Genomic DNA, 26,223 nt, shown 5'->3' with positions numbered 1-26,223 from the left:
CAAATAAAAAAACGAAAATAGATTTTTTTTTGCATTGTTGGATCACACGTTAACAGGTAAGACCTCGATAGGTTTCTACTCCTGAGGGTTGTCGTTTATAGGGGTGCGACAGCTGGTTAACGGAAAAAACATTCAAAACATTTTTTTTTATTTAACTACTTTAATAAATAATTATATTAACAAAAATAATACAGTTATTCACCCAAGTAATTTTTTGACCTTCGGAGCAGATTCTTATGCCTACTTGAGGGGCACATTCGTACGCATACGAATAAATAATAATGTGTACGAATGTACCCACACGTATATGTATAAACAGTTTCTTTTATTTCAGAAAATACGCAATAATGGTGCGGAATTAAAGAAGAAAGACTAGGTTTACATTAATAAATGAAGAAAATATGTCCTCGGCAATAAAAGATGTTTTGGAAAAAAATTGTCTTATAGAAAAGCAGCGGATAAATATAACATTAGGGCCTCAACTTTGGAGAGTCGGGTAAAAAAAATAAAAGGTAAACATAATGATACTAGCACCAGCCGCACGTATCAGTCTAAATTCACCAGTTATCAAGTATTTTCTAAAGAACAAGAGTCCCAATTAGAAGAATCTATAGAAAAAAGTTCAAAAATGCATTACGGACTCACAATATTACAAGTCAGAAAGCTGGCATATGATTATGCTACAGCTCTGAAATGTACGTATCTGCCAAAATAGGATGAAACTGATTTGGCTGGTATAGATTGGATCCATGGATTTCGGAAGAGAAATAGTAGTTTAAGTTTAAGAAAACCAAAAAACACGAGTGCTGCTAGATCTTTTGCTTTCAACAAAACAGTCGTTTATAAGTTTTAGACACTCCAAAAGTGTTTCCTATAATTGAGGAAACACATAGAAGAACCAATGAGACATTTCTGATGTCACATTGGTTCTTCCTAACCCGAAATCTACAGGAGCTTCTATGGCCTCTGAATTATTTTGAATTCCTTTTGATTTCACACAGTACAATGTGCAATATTTAGTTATTAAGACCTGGTTTATTTTCTGTTTGTGACTAATGCACCAAATAACTAGAATATTGATCTCTTATTCGGGTTGAAAATTAATGTAGTCTACGCCATGTTGTGTTTTTTATGCTCATTGATTTATGTTTCAAAGAAAAGATTATGTTTTGTTGATAAAATGTTCTATCATTCAGTCCAGTGACTACGTTCACTGAATTTATTATATCATTTGATAATTTTATTTACATATTTGTTTGTTCTGAATACGAAAGTGCGCTTGAGGTGCCAATGAACAAAACTTGAGATTTACTTGGATTAATTTTCAAACAGTAGGAGTCAGAATATTTTTATATCGCCTCTAGGTCTTCGTTCAAGTTATTTTTCTACAGTTCTATATTTGGGTGGGAATTGAAAAGCCATCTGAAAATCATCTGCGTATTGATGTAACTCGCAATGATCCATGTCAAAAATATAAATTGAGAAAGAGGTGGGCCCCAAAATAGATCCTTGTGGAACTCGTCGTTCAATGGTTTTCATAGAGGATCTAACTGTACATTCGTGTTTAATTACAGATACACACTGTGATCGAGAATCGAAATAACTTCTCATCTAGTTGACACTACCAGAGGATAGACATAGATATCGGAGCTTTGATGACAATACGAGGTGACTGATAGTGTCAGAGGCTTTCGAAAAATTCAAAAGTACCAGAGAAGTCACTTTTTGGTTTTCAATCGCCATTCTTGCATCATCTGCGATATTAATAAGTGCAGCACTTGTACTATGGTTCTTTTTGAACCCAGATTGTTTCAAGTTGAGTAAAGTATTAGCTTTTAAATAGTTACTGATTTGGGTGTGAACTTGACGTTTACTGACAGGCCTCAGATCTTTAAAATCTGTTGGTGCAGCTGTTTTTGCTACTGGTAAAATTATAGATTTTCTCCACAATTCAGGATATTCACAAGAACCAATAGAGCAGTTTATCATATCCTTCAAGGCATCTAAACAATGAGGAGTATATAGCTTCAATATTTTTAAGGATATACCATCAAAACCTTCAGCGTTGGTTTTTATATTACACAAAATTTTGCATGTCTCAAAAATTTCAAAGCCCTTGAAGGTGAAAATTGCATCAGATATATTTGAATGTTTATAGGTGTTATAGTAGTCGATTATATTTGCATCTGGTAAACTAGAATACGTTGCATTACGCCCTTCTGTTATCAATTATCAAGGTTTTTTTTTCTGAAATACTTAATTTATAAATGCAGTGCCAACCCAGTAGGTATAAACACCTTTAAAAAAATGCCCTGTACCATTACTGAGTTTCTGAACCTCCCGGAACCAAAGGAATATACAGATCACTGTTTCAGAAGGTCTTCTAATTCTTTGTTAGCAGAATCAGTGGGTGTATGCGAGTGTATTAATAACCATTACATGAAAGTTGCATACGCTATTTTTTCTAAACCCGATGAATAATGAAAAACTATAAATATTATATTTGTATTGAACACATTTACAGTAATCAACTCATATTTTTTTTTAAAATACAAACTTAATGGTATTATCATGGATATATGAAAACTATAAAGATTCTAATAATATTTATATTGAATATAACAACTGTAATTAATCTGATCTTTTAAAAATATTGGAGTCGATGGTATTCCTTCTATATCGCTGTTTTCAGACATTTTGATAATATAGGTAGGTAATATGAAAACTGATTTTGACAAATAAAGCAATTAGTTACTTAGGTCAGAATCTAGGACAAACAAAGGAACAGGATTGTTGATTGAAAAATTATGGGTTTCTATTGGCTGATAATCTGTATCGTTATGAAAAATCTGTATCATAATGGATATCATTATGAAACGGATTATGGTCATATAGGTGTATTGTTAGAGTACGGGTGTAGAAAAACATAATGTAAGTAATGTATAGAATACATTTCTAACAGAATTTCATTGTATCTATAGTCCGTTCATAATTTGTCGATAGTACAAAATGAGGTCCCAAGTCATAAAACGGTCGTGAAACTCGTAAAATCATAGGCGGAGGTTCCTGAGGTGTTTATTCATTAAATATAAAGCTTCAGTTTATATTCGAAACTTGCCTTGAAAGGGTGAAGTTGTTACGAACGAAAATAATTTTTGAGTACATTTTTTAATCGCATTTAATTTACGGCTTGTTGGTGTTTCGGCGTCTACGGCAGTAATTAACGTCTCTAATATTTATTATGCGAATTTTGTGCAGTGCGTGAGTAACTTTTTTTCATATTCCTACAAACATATACGTACCTTTCGTTCCTGCTTGTTTTGTTTGATTGCTTGCGATGGCTTCGTCATCATCATCAACATCATCAAGTTTTACACCGGTACTGTTGCGTACAGTCAGTAAGTCTGTCTATCCACCAAGAGAAAAGACTATTGTTTTAAACGTTCACGATGCTCTGGTTTCTCAGAATCCCACAAACACTGTTCAGAACATAATCAAGAGTTGTGCCAGCATGACGGGCGTAGGGGAGTCAACAATATATAGGTTCCTATCAGAAAGAAAAAAAAAGGTATAGCTAACCCAAATACAAACGAATACTTAAAGAGGGGGAGAAAACCTATTGAAATTGATGAATTTGCCAAAAATGGTATTCGAAGGAAAATTCACGAATTTTTTTACAAAAAAGAAATACCCAACTTAAACAAAATTTTACAAGAAGTTAGAGACGACCCGGATTTGCCTCATGTCGGACGAACCAAATTGTGGCAAGTTTTAAAAGAATTAAATTTCCGGTGGGAGAAATCAGACCGAAAATCACTTTTGATTGACCGGGAAGAGATAATATGTTGGAGAAGAAAGTATCTAAGATCTATACGAAAATTTCGGGCTGAAGGAAGGCCAATTTACTATCAGGACGAAACGTGGGTAAACGCAGGTCATACTCTCACAAAAATTTGGACAGATAAAAATATATCAAGCTCCAGGCAAGCCTTTATAGAAGGTTGGTCTACTGGTATTTCCCCACCCTCTGGTAAAGGCAGTAGATTCATAGTTTCTCACATTGGCAGTGAGAAAGGATTTGCTAAGCATGGTTTGTTGGAATTTGAATCCAAAAGCACAAAAGACTATCACGAGGAGATGACAGCTGATGTTTTCGAAGAGTATTTTGAGCATATGATTGAACATATACCACCAAACTCAATTATAGTATTAGATAATGCACCTTATCATTCTCGACTAGTTGAAAGACTTCCAACGACTGTGTGGAAGAAACAGGATATCATTGACTGGCTGCGGAATAAGTCCCTGCCTTACGAAGATGGAATGGTTAAAGCAGAACTTTTAAAAATTAACCGGCAACACAAATCTAAGTTCAAGAAATACGTAGTTGACAAAATGGCGGAAAGACGAAACATCACAGTCCTTAGACTTCCACCCTACCACTGCGAATTAAATCCAATTGAACTCATTTGGGCACAAATGAAAAGCTATGTGGCTAGAAAAAATACGTCATATAAAATACAAGCTGTACGTGAATTGTTATATGAGTCTTTACAACATATTACAGAACAAAATTGGCGAGATGCAGTAAGACATGCAATAGAAGAAGAACAAAAAATGTGGGATTTCGACAATATAATTGATGCGACTGTAGAGACACAACCGCTAATTATTAACCTGCAAGACGACTAGGTTTCCGAAGATGATCCTGTTTATTTTGAATTTGAGTAGTTTTGTAAGTAATCGTAGTTTATATCATTTAAAAATAGGTATTAATTAAATAAATGTATCTTTTACAAATTGCAAATAACTTATTATTTTTGAATAAAATAAAGAAATTTTTTTAAAATAAAAATACAGTTTACAGTACTTACAGTTTAAGAATATTAATATATTTATTTATTTAAACTAACTAATGTTTTAATCATATACTCTACGACACTGGTCACTCATTTCCACTCAAAATACCTACATAATCGGATTAAAAGTTTTATAGCTGTATTGTATTTCTTCAGATACAAGGTGGGTTAGTCGAAAACATCTTAAACTGCCAGTTTTAGTTTGGTTTTTGTTATTATACCATATTAGCTGTCCTCTCTGTATTTCAGTTCTCTAATGAGGGTCAAACTTGCAGTGAGCTATCAACAAATTATGAACGGACTATAGCGGTTGTGTCTCTATAGTCGCATCAATTATATTGTCAAGATCCCACATTTTTTGTTCTTCTTCTATTGCATGTCTTACTGCATCTCGCCAATTTTGTTCTGTAATATGTTGTAAAGACTCATATAACAATTCACGTACAGCTTGTATTTTATATGACGTATTTTTTCTAGCCACATAGCTTTTCATTTGTGCCCAAATGAGTTCAATTGGATTTAATTCGCAGTGGTAGGGTGGAAGTCTAAGGACTGTGATGTTTCGTCTTTCCGCCATTTTGTCAACTACGTATTTCTTGAACTTAGATTTGTGTTGCCGGGCAATTTTTAAAAGTTCTGCTTTAACTATTCCATCTTCGTAAGGCAGGGACTTATTCCGCAGCCAGTCAATGATATCCTGTTTCTTCCACGCAGTCGTTGGAAGTCTTTCAACTAGTCGTGAACGATAAGGTGCATTATCTAATACTATAATTGAGTTTGGTGGTATATGTTCAATCATCTGCTCAAAATACTCTTCGAAAACATCAGCTGTCATCTCCTCGTTATAGTCTTTTGTGCTTTTGGATTCAAATTTCAACAAACCATGCTTAGCAAATCCTTTTTCACTGCCAATGTGAGAAACTATTAATCTACTGCCTTTACCAGAGGGTGGGGAAATACCAGTAGACCAACCTTCCATAAAGGCTTACCTGGAGCTTGATATATTTTTATCTGTCCAAATTTTTGTGAGAGTATGACCTGCGTTTACCCACGTTTCGTCCTGATAGTAAATTGGCCTTCCTTCAGCCCGAAATTTTCGTATAGATCTTAGATACTTTCTTCACCAACATATTATCTCTTCCCGGTCAATCAAAAGTGATTTTCGGTCTGATTTCTCCCACCGGAAATTTAATTCTTTTAAAACTTGCCACAATTTGGTTCGTTCGACGTGAGGCAAATCCGGGTCGTCTGTAACTTCTTGTAAAATTTTGTTTAAGTTGGGTATTTCTTTTCTGTAAAAAAATTCGTGAATTTTCCTTCGAATACCATTTTTGGCAAATTCATCAATTTCAATAGGTTTTTTCCCCCTCTTTAAGTATTCGTTTGTATTTGGGTTAGCTATACCTTTTTTTTTTCTTTCTGATAGGAACCTATATATTGTTGACTCCCCTACGCCCGTCATGCTGGCACAACTCTTGATTATGTTCTGAACAGTGTTTGTGGGATTCTGAGAAACCAGAGCATCGTGAACGTTCAAAACAATAGTCTTCTCTCTTGGTGAATAGACAGACTCACTGACTGTACGCAACCGTACCGGTGTAAAACTTGATGATGTTGATGATGATGACGAAGCCATCGCAAGCAATCAAACAAAACAAGCAGGAACGAAAGGTACGTATATGTTTGTAGGAATATGAAAAAAAGTTACTCACGCACTGCACAAAATTCGCATAATAAATATTAGAGACGTTAATTACTGCCGTAGACGCCGAAACACCAACGAGCCGTAAATTAAATGCGATTAAAAAATGTACTAAACCAAAAATTATTTTCGTTCGTAACAACTTCACTCTTTCAAGGCAAGTTTCGAATATAAACTGAAGCTTTATATTTAATGAATAAACACCTCAGGAACCTCCGCCTATGATTTTACGAGTTTTACGACCGTTTTATGACTTGGGCCCTCATTTTGTACTATCGACAAATTATGAACGGACTATAGTACAAATATATTAAAAACTTCATATTTTTCACTGTTTCACTGTCGTATTAGTTATGGTGTACAACTTTGGGGAAATTCATGCCATTCTATTCAAATATTTAGGATGCAAAAGAAGGCATTGAAAGTGCTGGCTAATATTGGATACAGGGATCACTGTCAAGAATATTTCAAAAAACTCGGAATTGTGCCATTGCCACCCTTATTTCTCTGTTACGTTTTGATTGAAATCCATAAGAAGAAACCATCCTTGGCGCGACAATGTCATATCCACGAACATAACACACGAAACGCTCACCACATTAGAATAAATCGATTTCGTTTTCACTTATCGCAAAAAAATCCATAGATAACTCTCTGTACAATATTTTGCCCCAAGATTTCGAAGAACTCAGTCTAAACACATACAAGAGAAAATTGAAAAATTATTTTGTTGAGGCATTGCTTCTATTCTGTTGATGACTTCAGAAAACATTTTTGTGATAACATACAAGTCACTACTTATTTTTGATTTTCAAAGTTTTTACATATGTGATTGTTGTGTAAATTATAACTTGTACATTTTTATCGACCTTTTTTTTGGGTAATTGTTACCTTCCACAATCTGAAAAAATATAAAAATTATAATGGAGAACTTTATACAAGTGTAGAAGGGCTAACTTTTTAGTTTACCCCGATAAGTTACTCCGTAAAAATCAAAGTATTTTGCACAAAGAAAAATCTTCTATTTATCAGTAACTTGTCGTATTTAACAATTTTGCGTATCATAAAAATTATTAAGAAATAATACTTATCTTTTTACGTTTCGAAGGCCAAAATCTGCCTCCGTCTTTAGAAATGGATAAAAATTCGAATATATACGCAGTTATTCCTTTTTTGAGAGCGTATTTCTTTACATCTTCGACAGATGTCAAAAAAAAGGTCAATAAAAAACTGATTTTTTCTCCACAAAAAATGACTTTCGTTGAAAACTTGTACATGTTATGTAAATTTCAACTTGTGAATTTTAAATGTAAAGCCGAACATGACTAGCTACAAACATTTCGTATTATGTAACGTAGTCAAACAAATATTATTATTATTATCTATGATGCTGCGTCTTCATTTCCCTTCATATAAAAAAAACATTTGAAGTCAGAAACTACTTCTCAAGACAACTCGATGTCCCCTTTCGCCGGAATATCATAACTTCTTTCACTTTAGATCATGTTTTAAATCTCCGCTAGAAATCGTGTAGTACTCACAGCGACTCGTACCATAAACTTCATGTTTCATGTTCAGATAAGCAAACAATTGTTCTCGTGATCTCATACAAACAGCCCTATCCTTTCCTATATTTATCATTGCGCTTCCTATGCTTGGGAGGAGCTTCCGGTGTAAGTTGCACCTCCCCATCTATGAATAAAAATAGAACTAACGCTCCCTGAATTCGAAACGCGACGGGTCTATCGATTGAGAAATACGTCAGCTTTTGAATTGGGACAATAGATGGCGCGGTGCATCACGATGATTTCGTTCAAGTTTTTGCTTCTTTGTTGTATATATAACGAAGTCGCTAATCGTTTCTAGGATCTGAAGAGTCAGGAAGTATTTATTAGTTATCATTTGATGATGTACTGGATGTTCAATCATTTATTTATTATTTTACTTTAAGGATACTTTTTCGAAAAATGTTTAAATATTGTCGATAGTATTTCTCCCATACAAATAAGTTCAAAAACTATATTCCTTGGTTTGACAATGAAGTTTTTATCAAAATAAAGAAACGGGATGAAGCCTATAAAATATGTTTGACTACGATGGGAGATGAAAATTTAATAATAACCAAATGGGAAAATTTACAAAATTGAAAAACGATGTGGTTATAATCCAGTCATTTAAGCTTAAATCATGTAAGAATCTCGGAATTCGAGATACCCAGCTGTAAGTCTGTAAATACTTGTATATTGACACCCTAAAAGTTGTCTCAAAACCTACATATGGTAGGGTGTAAGCAACTATTAAATTTCAAGGTCAAAGGTCACAAAAATCGGTTTTTTGTGCTTTTTTGGAAATATCTCCAAAAGTGTTCCATATTGCGACTGATTACTTTGCCCCTAAATATTTCCAAAAGACGCTCTTTAACCACCCTTGTAGTATGAATAGGTGCACCATCACACTGATACCACACAACATTTCTTACTTGAAGGGGCATATTATCTAAAACTTCAGATAGTTCGGTATTCACAGAGTGTAGGTAGTCCGCAGAATGTAAATTATGTCTAAAAAAGAATTGGTCCTATAATTTGATCGTTTAATATGCCACAACATACATTCGTCTCAAACGAATATTGATCTCGACATTCGATTACGAAATGTGGGTTTTTTTTTGCCCACCACCTGCAGTTTTGCGAGCTCACAACGCCATTTGAAGAGAAGCTCGCTTCATCTGTCCATAAAACTTGATAAGGAAAATGATAATTTTCTTCTTTTTCCCCTTGAAACCAAAAAGAAAAATACAAGCGCATATCGAAGTCCCTTTCTTTTAATGCATTGATAAATTTCGGTTCATAAGGCGTAAATTTATCTTTGTGTGAAATACGTCGTACACTCTCTCAGTTAACATCTGTTCTATCTGCAATATCTTGAATACTTGTTTTTTTATGTTCTACGACATCCAAACATATTTCAAATTCCACTTCTTCAGTATGTCTAGAAGGCTGATGTGCTTTTCTAAAATCACTCTCAACCGAGCCAGTAGATTTAAACTTAGCTATTATCCTACTAACTGTTGACTGATGAATATTTCTTGCAGGATGTCTGGCATTGAAAATATCAGCTACTTGTCGGTGACCGGTATTCTCGCCGCATATTAAAACGATTTCAATTTTCTCTTGAAGATTCAGCATTTTTAACAACACACTAGACAACGAATAAACTATTTTAAATCTAAAACTGATGAACACTATTTTGAGTTATTCAACAAATGTCATATGACAATAAAATATTTTGCTTATTCACTTCAGTTCAATTGTTTCCACAGTACCCTTAGTTTGATTTCGTTGTAACTTTTCGTAATTAGTAAATCAGAGTTTAACTGTTTGAAAAGTGCAGTAAAGAATAAATTATTGAGTTTTCATTGATATTGTTTTTTAATTATGCTTATGTATCAAGCTATTTCACAAAAAGTAGAAATAAAGTGAAATATTCATCTGTTTTTAAAAACTGTATCAACTTTGCATCATTTTTGGCATAATTTTTTCTGGTGTTTTAAATTTTTGCGAAATAAGTTGTATTTAGAATTGCAATTGGTAATAAAAATGCGTTGAAAAGATGAGTTAGGCATAAAGCACTAACTTTGTTGAGGTTTGGCTAAATTTGAGAAATCGGCAAATGTCAAATTTTCGAAAAACTGTAAAAAACTAAATTTGTACTAGAGAGCTAAAAATTGGTGTATGGGTAAAAAATGAAAAAACAATCATCTTTTCTCTCTACCGATTTTCGAAATTTCGAGCAATAACTGCTTTTCTGAACATTTTTTGGAAAAAATGTCAAATTGGACAGGGAAGAAAAATCACTTGATCGGTCATATGCATGTCATTTGGCATCATTTTTAAAGCACAACCTAATGGAGATATCAAAAGTTGCTTGAAGAAATAAACAAAAAAAAGTCCCATTTGATGCGGAGCAAAAATAACCTGAAATGAAATAATAGTGAAATAAAATAACAAGTAAAAATAGAACAATTGAACAAAAAAATAAATTTTCTCAGTTATGATTGCACCAAACTTCAAAAACTTTATATTGCTGAACAGAGGACTTAAATCCCTTTTCAACAAGGTGCCACACGACCACCTTTGCTATTTGAAATTTTCGGGGGGGTGCTTATAATTCAGAAAGGGTGCTGGAGAAGGATAATATTTTCATACTATAAATTGTCAATTCAAGAATAAAAATCGACTTGTTTCAGGTTTTTCCCACATAGTACATGATAACACTAAAAATGAATTTATTCCATACAAATGGACCGCACTGTATTGTATATAGCATTGAATGTGTAGAATTAGTTATTAAGACACGCCCGAGGAAGCCATTGCATGGCGAAACACGTGTTGCGTTATTGGTAAACTATCTAGTGAAAATCACACAATAAAGTGTTTTTAGAATACGTTAGTTGTGGATTTTCATCAAGTTTCGGCCGATTTCATCATATATTTAATTTCTCAGTAACAAATGAACCAATTTCGTAAAAAATCACAGAAGTATTAGAGGGAAAAAAGACCTTTCAAATGAAGTATCACTCGTCCCCTCATGCCATTGAAATAAATAGGAGGCTAGTTGCTGATCGCAGATGTTTCGGGTATGATTTCCATATCCGAGAAATAACAATCGATGTATCCTTTGAAATTTTCGTTAACATGCCCGTTTCTGACCTACAGGGGGTGGCTAAATTTTCGTTGGAACGCCCTGTATACAAAACAGGGAGATCCAGTTTATACTAATGAATGAATGAATAATTAGAAGTTGCTGACGTCAATGAGGTGCAAGATCGCGAGTTGGAAAATCCCTCGCTGCGCAGTTATCGATTCACACAAATACTAAACAAACAGAGGAGGCTTCAAAAACTTGCGACACAATTCCAAGGCGAATATTCTAGTCTCCATGAATGTCTAATCAATAGAGAATTACCACCCAAGCAGCTGATTGTAACAATGAGAAATTGCAACAGCACCAACACCAGACACCACTTCATTTAAATGCAGTTCGCGGAAAATAAAAACGCCTTCCACTTCGAACAGCGGCTCCCTTGATTTTCCTATGCTCTCTGCACCAAGCAGGCCATTATTCTCAGAGTTCGTCAAGGTGTTGCCTGCGTGTTGCATCATCTCGGATGGTCAGGATGCCGCAACTGCATAATGCCGCCATTGTCTCTGCGTAGAATACATGCATATGTGACGACAGATACCTTCATTATAGTTGCTAGTCCTTCACCGCATCCAGCTGGCGAGCGAATTGAACGTTCATTAGTACATATTTGTATCGCAATCGCAAATTGCGAACTGACGTGGTGAAATATTACCTGTTGCGATTTTTACGGGGTTCAATGATTGAATCGAGGAAATAAATTTCCACTCTTCAGATTTGAACCTTTAGTTTTTTTTGCATTTTTTGACAACAACAATATGCACAGTTTGTCGTTTAAATAAATCAGAACAAAGGAAACCTGCTGGATTGGTAGCTCCTCATAGGATAGTTGATAAACCTTTTGAAGTGGTATCGTGTGATTTGATTGGACCCCTCCCTAGGTCTTCAAAGGGATACAAGTTTATTTTAGTCATACTAGATTTGTTCAGTAAGTTTTCACTTGTGATTCCATTAAGAAATGCCACTTCGAAGTTACTCTGCTCCAACATAGAAGAACACCTTTTCTTAATGTTTGGTCAACCTAAAGTATTCGGTTCTCAGTTCATCAGTAAGGATTTTTCCAATATGTTAGCTTCTTATCGGATTAGACATATTAGGACACCTAATTACCATGTTCAAGCGAATTTCACCGAAAGGGTTAATAAAACCTTAGAGACAATGATAAGGTGTTACGTATCCGAAAACCACCGCGAGTGGGATAAACAACTCCCAAAAATCGCGTGTGCTATGAGAAGCCAAGTCCATGAATGTAGTGGATATAGCCCACACTTTGTTGTCTTTGGAAGGGAATTCCCTGTTAACATTCTTCATCAAGAACCTGATGGTGACACACAGTTTGAAGTGGATGAAAACGCATTGGCCCGTGACAGGGAAAAATCTTTGCAGGCACTTCACAGCGAAGTCAAGAAACGACTGGAGAAAGCTGCTCAGAAAAACAAACGGTACTACGACCTTCGCCGAAGAGATGTAGAGCAGCTAAACTTGCTCCAAAGTATATTGGTCCTTTAGTTATTTTTCGGAAAATTTCACCTTGGATGTATGAACTCAAAGATGAAGATGGAAGATTTCGAGGATGTTGACATGCCAAAGACTTGAAATCTTTTCGAGATTAATTCAATATATGACTTATAATATGAATAGGCTGAATCCTCGTAAATTTCTGGTTCCGTTTCTTAGGTAATTTAGTTAGTGAATAAGCTTAATCGTGAGAATTAAGCCGCAATATAGTTTTTTTTCTGTTTTTAATTTTTGCAGTGGATTTTTTTTTGAAAATTATATGAAATTTTCATGGAGGTTGAGGTGGAATTTGTCACGGTTTAAAATACCGCGACAACATTAAGATTATTTTAATTACCTCGAGAATCCCCCCGTAAATATATTGACTCCCGATACTCCGATCGATACGCATGATTTCTACGAATATTTACGGAATAACGACAGAACACCCACGATTGAATTAGTCTTTGTCTATTGGTCGCTAGAAAATCTACGGTTATTCGATTTATTAATTCGTACCAAGTTTTTGGGATTTCAACGTAAATTTTCATATTAAACAGTTGTGTCACGTTACGTGTGGTATTGATCAGTATGAAAAACTGTTACCCTAAATGGGATTTGAATTGCACCAAAGTTGAAGATCTAAAATAAATCTGGGTAAGAAATAATGCTTTTTTATGGAAAATTCGGTGTCGAACAACTGCCATTTCATTTCAGTTAAACAAAAACAAAGCTCAAGGCCCTAGCAAAAACTATATATTTACTGGTATTCATTGATTTTGAGAGAACCCTCCTTCCATAAAAGAGGTAATGTAGTTTTTTTTTTAATTTCCAATTCTTTAGTAATAAATACCCGAATTGTTTTTCATTCAAATTTGTAGGGTTCTGGGTTCTGGTGTAAAATTCTAGCATTGGGTCATAGGTTTTCCAAGCCATCTGAATCTAGAATTTTTATTATACAGGGTGTTCCTTAAACACATGCTAATATTTAAGGAGGTAAATCTTAGACCCATTTTAAGGAAAAAACGTCCTATGGACGTATGTCCTAAACGCGTTAACTTTTGAGATACAGGGTGGCAAATTTTTCAAAATTTAGTTTTTTAATAATAACTGAGATAATTTTGTAGACATCTTTGGCATATTTGGTACATATGTTCCATGCCTCAAGGCGCATTTTCTGATGTACAATTTTCTTAATTTTCTCCGCCAGTGGCGTACGTACGAGTTTTGAAATGTATATTTTTGGCGAAAAAAATACTACGCCACTGCTTTATCTTGAATTTAAAATTCTTTTTAAAATCTCCATACATTTTTGAGTACATTTGATTTGTTGGGTTTTCTTTGTCCGACGCATGGTTTTCGCTCAAAAAATTAAAAATCGCTTTACTTAAGGATAAATTCCTTAAAAATCTGATGCGGTATCGTGCATCGACTGAAAGCAAACTAAGAGATCAGATTTGTTGCAAAATAATTGAGGATCTAAAAGGTATTTGTTTGTTGTCAGATGCACTGTTCTCAATTAAAATTACGTCATAACGCAGCACCGCTTAATAATTTTTGAAAACATAAATTTAGTTATCCTGGAATAAATGACGTGTAGCAGAATTTATTTACTGCACCTCTTGGAAATATGGAGTTTGTCGATATGTGATTTCTTTTAAAGATTAAAAGCAGAAAAAACAACGTACCCACCATAGCAATAAAAAACGAATTCTCTGTATGTACAAACGTCAGTAGCTAATATTGATGTTGGTTCAAAGTAAGGTGTTGGTGTTAAAAACTGTCACAGCGCGTTTTGATTGATTTTGAAGTGTTATTGAAGTTATTTTGGTAGTCCGCTGTTTTTCTGAATATCAGTAAATATTGTGAATTATACGAATGCGGAAATGGCGCAAATGCATTACGTATATGGCCTTGCCGTTGGTGATGCAACAGAAGCCAGGCGCATTTATCAGGAAAGATATCCTAATCGTGCCTTACCAGATAGCCGAACCTTTTCAAATATTCATCGTCGACTTGGGGAAACTGGTAGTTTCAAGAAAGGGACTCCGTGTAGTAAGAACTCCTGAAATTGAGGAAGCGGTGCTGCAAGAAATTGAGGAACATCCTGAGACAAGTACGAGGAAGATCGCTAGAACTCTGGATATTTGTCATCAAATTGTTTGGCGTATTTTGGTTGATTTTTTGTTATACCCATACCATATTTCAAGAGTGCAGGGATTACTCCCCAGAGATTTTCCACAGCGTGTGAACTTCAGTCAGTGGTATCTACAAAGTATTGCACTAAATCCGCAGTTTGAGACACAAATTTTGTTCACAGACGAAGCAAATTTTTCTCGGAATGCCATTCAAAATTTCCATAACAATCATGTGTGATCTGAAGAAAATTCCCATGCAATAACCGAAACCCATTTCCAACACCAATTTTCGGTTAATGTATGGGCAGGAATTATAGGTGATCATCTAATAGGCCCATTTTTTCTACCAGGACGCCTTGATGGTCGTTCTTATTTACACTTTCTTGAAGAAGACTTACCTGGGTTATTGGAAGATGTGCCACTTGCGTTAAGGAATCGAATATGGTACATGCACGATGGCGCCCCTGCTCATTTCAGTGTAATTGTCCGAAACCATTCAAATACAGTTTATCCTAATCGTTGGATAGGTCGCGGAGGACCTCTACAATGGCCAGCAAGATCCCCCGATCTCAACAGTTTATATTTTTTTATGGGGTCACCTTAAAACTCTTTGTGTATAAAACTCCCGTTAATACCTCAAGATTTAAGAGAGCGAATAGTTGCCTCGTGTGAAACTATACGAAATACGCCGGGAATATTTGAACGGGTGCGTAATTCCATGCGTAGAAGGGAGGAAGCATGCATACTAAGTGCAGGTGGCCACTTCCAACAATTTTTATAATCAGTTTTGGTATTATTACTGATTAACAAATTTGTGCTATTCGTTTAGACTTACTGTCACAAAATAAAATAAAACTCGTTTTTGTGAAAAATTTATTTTTTGCAGATTATGTTTTCAGATATTATTAGGGAATTGGTAATGCATTATGAAGCAATTTTCAGATTCTCATCCATTTTAGAAATGATCTAATTTCTTAATTTGCTTTCTGTCGATTTTTATTTTTTTGAGTGAAAATCATGCGTCGGACAAAGAAATACCAGGAGATCAAATTTTCTCAAAAATAAATGAGGGTTTCAAAAAGGATTTCATTTTGAAAAGAAAGCATTGGCGTAGTACTTTTTCTCCAAAAATATTCAATGTGAAACCCGTAGGGATGCCACTGTTTGAAAATATACAAATTTGTGTACATCAGAAAATGCGCGTTGAGACATGGAACATATGTACCAAATATGCCAAAGATGTCTACGAAATTATCTCAGTTATTATTAAAATACTGATTATTTTTGAAAACTTTGCCACCCTGTATCTCAAAAGTTAAGGCGTTTAGGACATACGTCCATAGGACGTTTTTTCCTTAAAATGGGTCTAAGAATTACCTCCTTAAATATTAGCATGTGTTTAAGGAACACTGAACCGTGGGAGCCAGAAGGACAGCAAATCCAGAATAAAGGATAGGGAAGAGAGCTACCAATATCCAGCAAATAACCCAAACCAAAACTGATAAGATTAAATACATAAGTTTTTGTTATTTCCATTTGAACTTTGATTTCGTAGATTTCAATATACGAGTTTATTACCCATCAAATATTGAGAAATCATATGATTATTTTGTTGTGAACCACGCGCATGTACATGTTACTGGGAGGAAGTTGTTGATGAGAACAATAATTACGTACCTTTTTTTTTGCTCTTCAAGCGTAATATGTATTGTGGGATATTTTTGTTCTTATCATTAAATTATTCGATATACTCAGAAGCTAAGTTTCAATATATTCACATATAATCAATACATCCCTCAATTATTTTAATGGTGATCATTTCACGAAAATTACCTGTTGGTTCCTCGAGATCTGGAAGTCCTCTGGCTTGGGCTGCTTGAAAGCCAGTGGCGCCTTTTTTTTATAATAAAACCTACCCCCAAACTCTACGACTGAAGCCGTGCATCCACTTTGTACGCGTAAACTTAAGCGACAGGTATAGTGATTTGTTTTGGTTTTTCTTATTTTTTTTTTCTGTTTTCATCCGTTTGAGTTACTTTTAGTTTGAAAAGATTGAACACGCGTTACACAATGAACAGAAAATTGCGAATTTCCTTTGAAATCACTTTTCCTTTGAGACGAAAGAAAGAAACAATTAAACAAAACCGCTAACCCTGGTTCTCTGTATCTGTAGAGTAGAGAGGGTGAGGGTGAGTGTAAACCTACAGCATTTAGGCCACATGTGACAAATTGTACATCCTCCCAAGGAGTTGTCCTCCTAGGTCATCGTCCATCCTGTCCTTTCCAGGAAGGTGGACATCTCCTTTATATCGGCAGGTGTAGGCCAAGACTCGCCGAACACACACTCTCTTATTGACGATAACTCCGGGCACTCGCACAGGACATGCCTGACACTGTCATCTTCCTATTCACACATCCTGCATAGAGGTGTGTCCACCAGCCCCATAATATGGAGGTGTTTCCTTAGTTGACAGTGACCAGTCAGAAATCCTACTGTTAGGCGTTGATTTTTCCTGGTCATCGTCAAATATTTCTTCGGCACCAACTTCCTAGGGTCGCCGAAGGTGATCCTGGCAAGATTGCATCCCATCTCTTCCAGGATTGAGCATGGGTGTAACACTTGACTAGTTCCGCAATTGTCCTCAGGCCGTAGGTGCCACTGAGTCGTAAAATCCTTAGTCCAACGGCTTCCTTGGCTAAAGAGTCGGCAATGCGATTACCTTTACTCCTGTCGTGCCCTTCAACCCACCTCAGGATAATGTTATTATCTACCGAGACTTTGGCTAAATCTTGGTGACACTCCAGTTCCAGACCTGAGGTTATACGTTGTCTGTTCAAGGCTAATAGGGCTTGTCTGCTGTCAGTGCAGAAATTCGTTTCCTGGTTATTTCATTTGTTGCGATTGAGATACCAGCCAGTTCTGTTTGGACCACGCTGATATTTCTTCCCATTCCCCACTTAATCCTTCTTTAGACTCAGTGACCTGGAGTACACTCCACATCCTGAGCCTTCTTTGGTTTTTGAGCCGTCTGTATATATGCGTATTGCATTTGTAACATCTGACACTGTGTTCTGCTTCATTTGTATTTATAGGGTTTATTAAACACAAACCTGGATTCAATTGCACCACTCGTTGCCTGCAGTAGAGGTTGCGCAGCAAACGCTTCCCGCCATAGGCTCAGCCTCAATTGACCCATTCCTACTTCGAGATTTACACAATCGTACCATTACCATTAACGCAACTTCCTTAACGTATAGGTCCAGAGGGGTCAGACCCATAATTAATTCCATTGCCGCGGTTGGTGTTGTTCTCATGGCTCCTGTGATGTTTAAACAAGCCATTCGCTGTATAATTTTTAGATGGCCGTTGCTGGTAAAACTTTCGCTCCCCATGCAATGGCTCCATACGTTAACATAGGTCTTATTATTGCAGTGTAGATCCAAGTGACCACACGGTGTGGAAGACCCCATGCGCGTCCCTCTGTCCTCCGACATTGCTCATAAGCCACATATGCTCTTTTTGCTCTACCGTGTAGATCAGAGTTCCATGTTAGCTTCCTTTCGAAGATAGTACCAAGGTATTTCACCTCTTCGGAGAAGTTCAGTTTGCTTTTCGGGAGGTTTGAAGCCCGTTAAACTTATTTTCCTGGTGAAAAGGACCATCTCAGTCTTCTTGGGATTGATCGACAGTGAGTGTTCCTTACACCATGTTTCTATTAATTTGAGCCCATCCTGCGTTCTATCGCACAGTGTGTTCATAAATTTGCCGGTCTGCAAGATAACTATGTCATCTGCGTATGAAATTGTGTAGAATCTATTTTTGTTGAGGTGATTAATCAGGGTATCCAGAACTATATTCCAGAGAAGGGGTGATAAGACTTCTCCTCGTGGACATCCCCTCATGACCAGTGCTTTCACTGTGATGTCTTCTACATTAATACTTATTACTCTACTAGAGAGCATCTTGAGTATCCATTTTCCTACTACCAGGGGTACATTCCTGGAGTGTAGTTGCTGGGTAATTGTTGGAAAGGTTGTTTTATCAAACGCTCCCTCGATATCTATTAATGTACCCATGGTGGATTCTTTGTTGTCCAATTATCTCTCGATTCTGCCAACCACTTGGTGAAGGGCCGAATCAGTAGACCCTGCCGAAGTATATGCATGCTGATTTGGATGAAGTGGGTTGTTAACAAGTACTTCATCTCTTATGTACCGCTCACATAGCCTCTCCATGGTTTTTGAGAAAAACGATGTGAGACTAATTGGTCGGAATTCTTTTGGTAGGGTGTAGTCCATGCTACCTGGTTTGGGTATAAATACTACTCCTACTTCCCTTCACTCTTAACAAAACCTGAATCCTATTGACCGATTGGTCTGTTGAGCTGCCTCGGCAAACTCTTAGAAAGACTGATGGCCGACAGGCTCAAGGAATTCCTAAAAACACGAAACATCATTCCCCGCACCAACATGGTTTCAGATCCGAACATTCCACTCAAAACGCACTAGTCGAACTAAATACCCACATCACCCAAAATATCAACGCTTCATTCGCCACAGTCGCAATACTTCTAGACATCCAAAAAGCCTTTGACAACAAATACATCTCCCTCTCCACTTCATTCGACTAGTAGCCTCTTACCTTAAAAACCGACTTATCCGCGTAAAAGTTGGAAATTCCATATCCTCTCCCTTCACACCCAAATCCGGCGTCCCCCAAGGATCAGTCCTAGCACCCACCCTATTTCTTATATACGTCCACAACTCCCCCACTACCCAAAAAATCCTTCAATACGTGGACGACACAATCCTATACACCTCTGCCCCCACCACCATTAGCTTGCAAAACAAAGCTCAAACCATGATCGTCCACTTCGAGCAATGGTGCAAGAAGTGGCGTATCAAAATCAATCCAACCAAAACCCAAACAATTCTCTTCAGACATCCAAACACCTCACAACGTCCCAAACTCAATCCCGACAACTTGCACCTTAGACTTTTAGGAGAAAACCTCATACTGCAGGACTCTCAGCTGGGAGACTGGCCTTGTAGAAACTCTGGACAGAGTCCGGAAAAGAGCAAATCTCCTAAAAGCTCTGAGAAGCAAGCTCGGGGGATGCGACAGTAAGACCCTTCTACACACATATAGAATGTTCATAAGGCCGATCTTGGACTACAAAGCCATGATATACTGTACGCTCCCCCCGAGAAAATCCCACCGCATCCTTACCACTGAGAGAAGAATCCTCCGTAACATATATATATATATATATATATATAACCAAATAGATATTTCCCCCATAAACGTCAGATTTCAGGAACTCCAGGGACGATACGCCACTAGAACGATGAGCAGCAACAACACCGCTGCAATCGACACACTAACAACATCATGGACTACCCGAGGAGGATCCAGAAGGATACCAAGAAATAAGCTCCCGTTTCCCCCAGCCAGACTCCTGGGAGCGATGGAAGACAAGACGGAGCAAATCGAAGATATCCTGGAGGATTACCCACTGGCCTTCAGATAGTGAACAAAAGCGACCCGTAGGAACCTGAAACCAGCGGAAACCACCGCCAATAACCTACCAACACCCCCCGAGAGCTAAAAAACCAGACAACTGCAAAGGACAAGGACAACCCACTACGAAACAAGACCACAGCAATGACACGGACATCCGAATTAGAATTAGCATTTAGTTAAGATAGTTGAGATAATAAGTAATCAATAAAATGTGACCAAAACCATCAATTAACACTGCCCTGAAGAGGCATAAGCCTATAGCGGGACACCATAGATTGTAACATAAAAACAAAATGTAAACCAAAACAAAAAGGAATAATAAACGTTGATTCATTCATTCATTCCCTCCACTCACTGGGAATATACCTCAGAGCTAGAGAGGCTCTGAATATTCCAACCAGGTGCGGCATAAGAATGTCCAGTTCCCATTGAAGTAGGGCTGGTCTTATACCGTCAGGTCCTGGTGACTTGAAGGGGGAAAAGCCCGATATAGCCCATCTTATTTTGTCCTCATCAATTACTGCACTAGCAGATTGCCAGTGCTATTTGTAAGGGTGTTGTTGGAACATCCATTCAGTTCGTCGTTCCAGGAAAGACAGAACCTAGGAAGTGAGTTTCCATAAGAATCTCAGCACTATTTTGGAGGTTGGCGGCTTTGTCGCCAGTTTTTCTCGTCAGGATGCCGATACTCTTATGGTGGTCATTTGAGAGTGCCTTCTTTCTGTATTTGAAGAGTATTTAAAGAGAGACATCCAGATCGTCCTCGTATTAGCTGCGGTACGGTAAATAAAATAAATAAAATATTCAATGAAACTGGCGCAGATATCAAAAATGATGTTAAAAAGTAATCCTGTACAAAGACGAAACAGGAATGACAGGAATGATCAAATCATTTTAGATTATTTCGGAAATAATCCTAATGCCAGTATAAGGAATGCCACTTTAGATTTGAATTTTCCACGGGAAACTATTCGGAGATGTCTCAAGGAGAAGAATATTAAACCTTTCAAGCCAAAATTTTCACACACACTTCAAAGAAGGCGACGAAGCAAGACACCTGGAATATTGTTTATGGGCCCAAGGGAAATATTTAAAGAATAGAAATTTCCTAAAAAATATTTTATATACCGAGGAAGCCACTTTCACTACAAATGGAGTAGTGTCATCACAGAATTGTCGCTATTGGGCAGCGGATAATCCTAACTGGGTAATAAACTGTAAAAGCCAGTATTCCCTAATAATCAACGTCTGGTGTGGGTTATTGAACGAATGAATTATTGGTCCTTTCTTTTTTGAGGAAACATCAATGCGCAGAGGTTTCTAGAATTTTTAAACACAGAGGTTTGGGATGTTATTCACGAGTTGCGAATCAATGAACGATCAAATTTAATTGTCCAGTTAGATGGGTGTTCAGTTCATTATGCCAGAGCTGTGGGGCAATGGCTTAACGAACATTTTCCAAACCGATGGATAGGCCGTGGTAGTCTGTTTATAGAGTGGCCAGCCAGATCTCCAGACCTCACAGTTTTGGACTTTTTCTCTGGGGACTTCTCACACAAAATGTTTACAAAAACCGCTCAAGAGATAGAAATGAACTTTATGCAAGAATTCAACAGGTATGTGCAGATATTAGCCCTCAAGAACTGAGGAACGTAATAAGAAACATTCGTAAGCGCTACGACACATGTATCGAAATACGTGGTGGATTAGTAGAGGCTACTAGAATATGAGTTAGAATTAATTATTGCACTGAATCGAAACATTTCAATAATTATTTATTAGTTACATTTATTAAATTTTTTTGCTTCATTGTTAGTTGAATTATGTGAATGTAATTCCATTATTTTCATTAAAAATATTTACGCTATTTGTTTTTTTTTTCATCTGGCGGCACTTTATTGTTGAAATCATAAAAAAAATGATATATTGTGACTGTTAGCTGTGTGAGTTTTCGAATTTTTGAGTTGTTATAACTTTGTTAATAATGAATATTTTTTCATGAAATTTTGGTCACACCTATTGAGAGGCACTCTGAATCCAGTGGCGTAGTGATTTTTTCAATAAAAAAATCGCTAATAAAAAATCCCGATTTTCGACTGAAAAAAATATTGTAGTATGTCCTGAAACTTTAATGAACATTTCAAATTTTGTCCCAAGGTAGACCTTTTAGTACTTGACATTTACAAAAAAAATATTAAAATCGATTCACAACTTCAAATTTTAGGGATATATATATATATATATATATATATATATATATATATATATATATATATATCTATATATATATATATATATATATATATATATATATATCTTTCGACAGTTGGAAGTACTGTCATCTTGTGGCACTCCTCAAACTCAAACAGTATGAGGAGTGCCAGAAGATGACAGTACTACCAACTGTCGAAAGCGCTCGCAGATAATTAATAGAAGATATAAAGCTTCAAATCCTTTTTGTAGAATTTAATATCGAAATACTCAAAATAAAGGAAAATTAGTTGCATCAATCAATATATATCGACGTCGTCACGACGAAAGGGCGTAAGCGCCAAAATTTGAAAAAAACTGTTTTTCATCGCGATGTATTGCTCGAAATCGTGTCTATTCATGGTGCGAAACGTTTAAGCGACAAAAATTCGTACCGCGAGTAATTTGGCTTTGACTTTCCTAAGCGACAAAAATGTTCCAGTAAAAAATCGACTCGGTCGGTAGTAACTGACTAGTTCCCATGCTGTGAGGTTGTGTTTACGCCCAATCCTTTTTTGAATCCTCAACAAGGTAAGAAATAATCACTTGAATGTTATTTCCTTCAATCCTAGCATGCCTTTGAAGAATATTTAGGTATCAAAATTATGATCTAGCCCAGTGAAAAATCGATTTATTTGGTTATGTCGCTTAAGCCCTTTTCTATTTTTGATTTCTAGGTGGGCGTAAGCGCCATTTTCCTATATCTATAGCATTGAGTACTCAAAACACTTTTTTAATTGGAAAACGTTCAATAATTCAATAATTTGAATAAATATGGTAACAACCTGTAGAACAGCAATATATATATTAAAACTGATTCAATATTTCGTCAAAAATCTCTCGATTCTTTCTCAATGTCTCTGTAAGTTTTGGTTTCTGCTTAGTCGCTTACGCCCCTGATTTTATTTTCAATTTTCAGTTTTACTTTACGAGTAATTATTATTTTTAGATACAGGATGATCCATTTCCGTGTCGGAATGAAAAATGCACTCTTTTTTTGTTCTAACGAACATTTTAAATAATATTGTATCCCAGAATTGGCAGTGCATCCCAGAATTAGGAGTTCAACGACAATGGGTTCGATTATTAATCTTATAAGTTACCTATTTCGAAAAATTCGGAGATATTTTTGTATTCGAAGTTTTCTATACCTAATATACACGACGCTGTAGTATCTGCGACAGGTCATATTATTGGCGGATATTTGCAACTTTCAGTATGATAAATAACTTTCTCTGAACTCTTTCAAACTCACTGCATTAAACCCCGTAGTGTTGAATTTTCTTATGGTGAGCGCTAACGACTCATGGTATAATACTAATCATAATTATACCTGATTTCTTCAAAGCAATACGTTGTTGAAACGACGAAGTGGAAGGGTTATGTTTCTTTCATTTCTGAACGCACTGTATGACCAAAGTAGCTTTCCAATAATTCGTTCAATGAATCATCCATGTACCTTGTTGTGGTTGGTATTAGGTACAAGATTTTTTTGAATTATTCTATAATTGAAATATTCGCTTCACGCAAATTTTTTTTCCTGTTTTTCAGATGTCGGCAAGGTCCAAAAAAATCATGGATATGGCGATGAAGATAAGAACAGACGATAACTCTATTTATCCCGATACCTCCGATAAATCTAGCTGTGGCGAAGAAAAAATAGATTTAAATGAGGCCTTGAAATATGATGTCCTTATTGATATGAGAACTTTGTATTCATCTAACTGTGATAACTTACCTCAAGAAACAAATACTCCTGCAGAATCTATGGATGACAATGGGAATCAAATTCAATCCGATTACTTCTTTTCACAAGAGAATGACCAAAATTTATATGACGGTCTTGTAGATTTCGCTTTCGATAATTCAATATCTTTCCATTCAGAAAGTTTTCATATAAACGAATCCACATGTACAAACATTCAGGAACTTATTTGTTGGAATCAAGATCGAGAAAACACTGAAGCCTTACGAGACTGTGATAAACCAATTGTCGATTATTCCGATACTAGTGATACCAGTGCGATTTGTGAAGATGATTTATTGACTGAACCACAACTACGAACTGATTACCGAAGTGACCAACTTCAAACTCCAACTGATACATTGATGACAGTTCCTAGTCCGGGAAGCAATCATTCAGATATTGAAGAGAACATGAGTCAATATGATGATTCAAGTGATAGTTCTAGATTCAATTCATCTACCTCTTCGAATGAAGAACCGTTTGAAGGAAAGAAACGACGAAAGGCACCAAATAAATCCCAAATGAACAAGAAAAGAAGAACTTCAGGAAGAAAGTACCTCAATTATAAAAACGAATTATTTGAAAAGAAAAAAGTGCTTCCCAATTCATGTCGAGGCAAAAATTGCGTAAATCATTGCAACACTTTCAGAGAAGAGGAAAGAACCAATCTTTTTTCATTATTCTGGAAGCTGGAGAGTTTTACTGAGAAAAGAAGCTACATTAACGCCTGTGTGAATGTTGTACCAGTAAAAAGAAAAAGAGCACATGGGAGTTCACGACGCAGCCTCACTTATCAATATTTTTTCATGAAAAATGAAGTACAGAAAAGAGTATGCTTACAGTTTTACCTAAAAACTCTAAATATCAGTCAAAAGCTAGTTAGAATTGCTATTCGAGGAAAAATTCAAGAAAATTCGGACAAGCGAGGGCAAACTGAACCAAGACATAAACTTACTCCTGAACAAAAGGATGAATTTCATAACTTTATTAAAAGTTCCGAAGGTTCCTTCTCATTATTGTCGAAATTCAAGTTCGAAACTATACTTGCCTGCGGATATAAAAAACAGGTCAAACCTTCATAGGATGTATAGCAACAAAATTCGAGAAAAAAACTCTACGCCTCTAAAAATCTCTAGTTTCAAAAAATTCTTCAAGAGGGATTATAATATTGGAATCCACGTTCCCAGAAAAGATAAGTGTTCCCAATGTGTTCGGTTCGAGAATATGTTGGACTCTGATAAAACCGAAAAAGACCGCGAAGAATTTTTGAAACATCAGAAAGACAAAGATAGAGCTGAAGAACTTTTTCTATCTGAACAAAACCGATCTTCACAACATGGATACCTTGTCGTTCCTTTCGATTTGCAAAAAGTTTTAGCCACACCAAAGGGGGCGAGTATGCTTTATGGTTTCAGTCGGAAATATGCCGTATACAACTTTATTGTTTATGAAAGTAAAACAAAAAACGGATATTGTTATTTGTGGGGCGAGAAAGATGGTAAGAGAGGGGCAAATGAAATATGTTCAAATTTATTCCACTACCTTGTTGAACTTGACAATGCAGGACAGTATCAGTCAATTTCACTTTTTTGTGATAACTGTCCGGGCCAAAATAAAAATAAATTCATGCTCACGATGATAATGCATTTCATGAAGAATTGCAAATCCATTCAGGAGGTCACAATAACATTTTTGGTTGCTGGGCATACTTACATGCCTGTGGACAGTGTTCATGGGGTGATAGAAAAATATATATCAAACATGAATATCGAAGCACCTTCTGAATGGAACACCATTATCAGAAA

The 26,223-nt window shown here is 36.1% G+C and overlaps 1 long non-coding RNA gene across 1 annotated transcript; it reads left to right on the top strand.

Moving 5' to 3' along the window:
- The first annotated feature begins 13,025 nt into the window (after positions 1–13,025).
- On the top strand, positions 13,026–13,720 carry LOC141483199 (uncharacterized). The gene is made up of 3 exons (XR_012465952.1): positions 13,026–13,416; positions 13,477–13,566; positions 13,641–13,720. It is a non-coding gene; the product is annotated as an uncharacterized lncRNA (long non-coding RNA).
- The last annotated feature ends 12,503 nt before the right edge of the window (positions 13,721–26,223 follow it).

Source organism: Leptinotarsa decemlineata, unplaced genomic scaffold (genome assembly GCF_025532065.1).
Source record: "Leptinotarsa decemlineata unplaced genomic scaffold, Ldec_3_MD MMD2_tig00003192_RagTag_RagTag, whole genome shotgun sequence".
NCBI lineage: Eukaryota > Metazoa > Arthropoda > Insecta > Coleoptera > Chrysomelidae > Leptinotarsa > Leptinotarsa decemlineata.
The sequence above is the reverse complement of the archived record's forward strand: the minus strand, read 5'-3'. Positions and strand labels throughout refer to the sequence as shown.